Source organism: Callithrix jacchus, chromosome 1 (genome assembly GCF_049354715.1).
Source record: "Callithrix jacchus isolate 240 chromosome 1, calJac240_pri, whole genome shotgun sequence".
NCBI lineage: Eukaryota > Metazoa > Chordata > Mammalia > Primates > Cebidae > Callithrix > Callithrix jacchus.
Window position 1 is genome coordinate 31,675,788 of NC_133502.1, and position 5,828 is coordinate 31,681,615.

Sequence of the window (5,828 nt, forward strand, 5' to 3'; positions counted from 1 at the left end):
TTGATTTTCCATTAGTCTTCCTTCCTAGCTCCTGACTAACCAGCCAAGATAGTTACAGCTTAGGAGTTGCCTCAAGCAATTCTCCATTAATATCAAGTTTATGCTCAGGTGTATTGCTCAGAACTCTATACACTGGGAATTTTCTCTTCAACATGGTCTTGCATGGTTACCTCTCGGTAATACTTTGGGTAGCAACAGATACTTTTTCTCTTGTAGCCTAGTATTGAGCCAAGCTGTCTCTAAACCAGACCAGACCTTTCTATCTTCTCCTTTTTCAAATATCTGGTCATATATAAGACATCGCAGACCATAATATAATCTGATTTCAGGTGGGATGTGTCACAGAGGCTGGTGACATGGGTGCACACGCCACTAGTTTGTTAACTTATGTACGCTTAACCATCACAGGACCAAATAATGTATGCACTGTTTCCTTTTTACAGTGAGTTAATGCTTTTTGCCAAAGACTTTGACTTGACTATCTTCTATACTCATTACTCAGCACATGATCAACTCTAACTGTAGTTACTTGTCTCATGTATAGGCATTCAGTTTCCACTAGAGTCCAGTCACATATTAGGAGGTGCTTGTCATATAAGAACAGTTTTCTGCTGATGATGGTTCAGACTTCCTTAGGAAATATAGTGAAAACTTATGGAAACTATGGTCCTGTTCTTCATAGGAGACTAAGCTTGCAAGGCACACAAAAAAGCATTCCTACTTAATATGGACACTGCCAGCAACTTGATATCTCCTGGGAGATATGGTTTAATTGGCAGGGCTGCAAATATCTGAAATCTCTTGCAGAATCCTTTCTTCCTCTTCACACTATGCAGAACTGACAACTTTTCCAGGCACTAATAATTAGATCAGAGTCATATTCCTGCATGTAGCATGTGCAGTCTTCAGAATTCAAAGAAATATGCCAAGTACTATACCTATTTCTTTGTAGTAGCAGATGCAAGCTACAATAACTTATTCTTTATATAGGAAACTGTGATATGACAGACCATTAAAACTGCACTTTATAAATCTATGAGGATGGCACCAACACTTGTTATCAGTCTAAATATAATATTGCTTCTGATTTATTACTTGGATCTAGGTGAAAGAAATGTAGTATTAGGGCTTCTACTTGGATCTTCCATTTTCTTTTTATTCCACTGGCCTTGGTATAAATATGAAGATTGTTCCAACTTAACATCCATCCAAATTATATATTAAGGTTTTAGATAAATGAACAGAGGATGGGTTGATGGCCCATTGGTCTCTTTGAGAGATGGACTAGACTGAGTTATCATTTATCTCTGAGGTTTCATATCCTTCTAGGCTGCCAAAAGAAACTTAGTGGTTAATCAGAATAGAAGGATAATTCATTATATATGATTAGTTCAGAGAGTCTGATATCCACAATTTGCTTTAATATCTGATTTGTGGCCATAATAATTCACTATATTATGCAAAATATCTGTCAGTGTTTTATAGCTGGTAATATGTACATGCAGATGAGAGATGAAACTCACAATAAAAATCTTAACAAATGACCTCCAAATTAGCCAATATGGCCCCAAATCACTAGAGGATCTTCTGTATACACACACACACACACACACACACACACACACACATACAGACACAAACACACACACATGCACATGCACACACACACACTCACTATTCTAAATACTTGATTATGATTCATTTAAAATAATCAATTACGATTACTTAACAAGAGCTAAAATAAAATATTATATTTAGGTCAATAAACATATACTAAAATTTAGGTTTTAAATGATCACACTACTAAAAATTACATATTTTTAAATATAGTTAACCTGATACTTTTGTCTGCAAATGAGAAACCAGTATTGCATACTCCAATCCTTCTTTTGGAAATCCTCCAAGATTTTATACAGAGATCAGTATTTATATTCCTTAGAGTAGGAATTACAGCTATAGGGCATCAACTGTGTATACTACTGTTCCTGCAGGATTATAATGAAAGAATTAGAACAATTTAAAATGCATTATGAAAGGGTAATATCCCTTAGCAATATTAAAAACTAGGTACATACCTGGATAAGTAAGTCTTACTAAGAAAGATTGTTGGCAGAAAATTGAAACACACACACACACACACACACACACACACCCCTAAATAAACAGTTGTTTCATTGTTCTAAAAATATGTAATTCACTGTCTTGATATAAGAAACAAAAAATTGAAGAAATTTACCCAGTTAAATAATAAGAGCAATAACCATGACAGCAACAAAAATCCAAGAAGCAAAAGAACTAATTTAGGGATATCAGTATTACTGAGTTATGGGATCTTCTGGCATCTGTAAGCTACTTTACTTTGGGAAATTAATTTCATGCTTGCCTACTCCTGTGAAACTCCTGACTGAAGGATCTCATGAAGTTTTGGAATGGTCACAGAAATGTCAGAAATGTTACTGAAGAAAGTCAAAGAAAAAGCTGTCACCAATTTAGCAGTCAATTATCTTTGTTTTATCATTTTTATCCCCAAAATAAACTATATATGTTCAACTAGGTGTATTAGTCAGTTCTCATGCTGATATGAAGGAATAACCAAGACTGTATAATTATATAAAGAAAAGAGTTTTAATTGATTCACAGTTCTGCATGGCTGGGGAGGCCTCAGGAAACATACAATCATGAATCACATAAAAGAAACCTATCACAGGGCGGCAGAGAGAGAATGAGTGCCAGCAGGGGAAATGCAAGATTCTTATAAAACCATCAGATCCAGATCCTGTGAGAACTCACTATCACGAAAAAAGCATGGGGGAAAATGCCCCCATGATTAAATTACCTCCCACTGTGTCCCTCCCACAACATGTGGGGATAATAGGGATTATAATTCAAGATGAGATTTCGTTAGGGACACAGCTAAACCATATCATTCAACTTCTGGCCCCTCCCAAGTCTCAGGTCCTTACATTTAAAAATAATCATGCCTTCTCAACAGTCCCTCACATCTTGCCTCCTTACAGCATTAATTCAAAAGTTCAAGTCCAAAGTCTCATCTGAGCAAAGCATTTAAAATCTAAAACAAGTTAGTTATTTCCTATATACAAAGGGTGTACAGGCATTGGTGAAATACCCCTGTTCCAAATGATTGAAACTGTCCAAAACAGGGGCTACAGGGCTCATGCAAGTTCAAAATCCTATAGGGCAGTCATTAAGCCTTAAAGTTCCCAAATGATGTCCTTTAACTTCATGTCCCACATCCAGGTCATGTAAGAAGTAGGCTCCCATGGCCTTGGGCAGTTCTGCCTCTGTGGCTTTGCAGGGTACTATCCCTCTCCCAGCAACTTTAAAGTCTGATATTGATTGTCTGTAGCTTTTCCAGCTACAGGGTGCAAGCTCTCAGTGGATATACTATTCTAGGATTTGGAGGATGGTTGCCCTCTTCTCACAGCTCTACTAGGCAGTGCTCCAGTAGGGACTCTGAGTGACAGATCTAACCCTACATTTCCCTTTTGCACTGTGCTAGGAGAGGTTCTCCATGAGGGCCTCACCCTTGCAGCAAGATTCTGCCTGGACATCCAGCCATTTCCATACATCTGCTGAAATCTAGACAGAGTTTTCAAACCAAATTCTTGTCTTCTTTGCACCTATAGGACCAACACCACGTTGAAGCTGCCAAGGCTTGGGACGTGCACCCTCTGAAGCAACAGCCTGAACTCTATGTTGGCCCTTTTTATCATGATTGGAGAGGGTGGGATGCAGTGCACCAAGTCCTGAGATTGCACACAGTAGAAAGACCCTTGGCCCAGTGAAGGAAACCATTTTTCCCTCTTAGGCCTCTGGGCCTATGATGGGAGGGGCTGCCTTGAAGACCTCTGACATGGCCTAGAGACATTTTCCCCATTGTCTTGATGATTAACATTTGGCTCCTCACTACTTTGTAAATTTCTGCAGTGGGCTTGAATTACTCCCCAGAAAATAAACATTTATTTTTTATTGCACTGTCGGGCTGAAAAATGTTTAAACATTTATGTTCTGCTTCCCTCTTAAACATAAATTCCAATTTCAGATTATGTCTCTCAAGCTCAAGGTTCCACAGATCTCTTTGCTAAAATGCCGCCAGTCTCTTTGCTAAAGCATAGCAAGAGTGACCTTTGCTCCAGTTACCAATAAATTCCTCATTTCCATCTGAGACCACCTCTGAGTGTACCTCATTGTCCATATCACTATCAGCATTTTGGTCAAAGCCATTCAACAGGTTTCTAGGAAGTTCCAAATGTTCCCAGATCTTCCTGTCTTCTTCTGGGCTTTTCAAACTGTTCCAACCTGTGCCTATTACCTAGTTCCAAAATCACTTCCACAACTTTGGGTATCTTTACAGTGGTGCCCTACTCTTGGTACCAATTTACTGTATTATTCCATTTTCATACTGCTAAAAAGAACTGCCCAAGACTGGGTAATTTCTGAAGGAAGGAGATTTAACTGACTTATAGTTCACTATGGGTGGGGAGGCCTCAGGAAATTTATAGAAGGCAAAGTAGAAGCAAGGCACCTTCTTCACAAGGTGGCAGGAAGGAGAAGTGCTGAGCAAAGGGAAAAAAACCCTTATAAAGCCTCAGATTTTGTGAGAACACACTCATTATCATGAGAGCACCATAGGGGAAACCATTCCCATGATTCAATTACCTATACCTGGTCTCTCCCTTGACACACAAGGATTGTGGGGTTTATGGGGATTATAGTTCAAGATGAAATTTAGGTGTGGACTCAGGGCCTAACCATATCACCCCCTCTTCACTATCCTGGTACTAATTGACTGTATTAGTCCATTCTCATGCTGCTATGAAGAAACAGCTGAAATTGGTTAATTTATAAAGAAAAGAAGTCTGATTGACCCACTGTTCTGCATGACTGGGGTGGCCTCAGGAAACTTACAATTATGGCGGAAGGCACCTCTTCACAGTGTGGCAAGAAAGAGAATGATTGCCAGCAGGGGAAATGCCAGATGCTTAGAAAAAACATCAGATCTCAGGATAACTCACTCACTATAATGAGAACAGCATGGCATAAATCTCCTCCATGGTTCAATTAACTCCCATGGGGTCCCTCTTTCAACATGCGCTGATTATGTGGATTATAATTCAAGATGAGATTAGGGTGAGAACAAAACCAAACCATATCACTGGATATTAACTGCCAAGGTTATGTGTAAGCGTTCATTTATTAAAATATGAAAAAAGAGAATTTCTCTCTTCTGTGGAAATAGGCCCTTATTTTGAAAAATATGCCCTTCACATTTTATTTAAAAAAATAATTTATTCAAATATAAAACCTAATGCATATAATTTTAAAGAGCTTATTTTAGCCTTAGATATCAAATTTATCAACAAAAAATTTCTCTACACCAGAATAATTGATAATATTACTATATATTTTTTCTATATAGTAAATTCTGTTATTCTTTCAAATATATTTAAATGAAAGAATGCATTATCTTTCCTAGTTTTAATTGAAAAAGTATGAGATCAAGCTTATCTATCTACATAATAAAAGGAAATAAAAGAGAAACTGCAAAAAGCGATACATACAGTTATATAGAGAGAAATAAAGAGACATTCTGGAGTGTCGGTCTAAATATTGTGTTGAAAACGTGGGCCATACATACCTGGCAGGTATTTAAAAACATATATACTTCATACATTTATTATTATGTTATCTCTCTTGGGTTTTACAAATGAAAATGAATAGTTTCCTTGAGGATATAAACAATTAAAATATAAGTACTCAAGACGTGTAGAAGTACAGCATTTGGATGAGCTTTTTCTTTTTATCAG

The 5,828-nt window shown here is 37.4% G+C and overlaps 1 long non-coding RNA gene across 2 annotated transcripts in view; it reads left to right on the forward strand.

Annotated features, from left to right (window-relative positions):
- Positions 1 to 5,828, forward strand: part of LOC144578973 (uncharacterized) — a 61,087-nt gene that overhangs the window by 20,723 nt on the left and 34,536 nt on the right. The window lies entirely within an intron of this gene.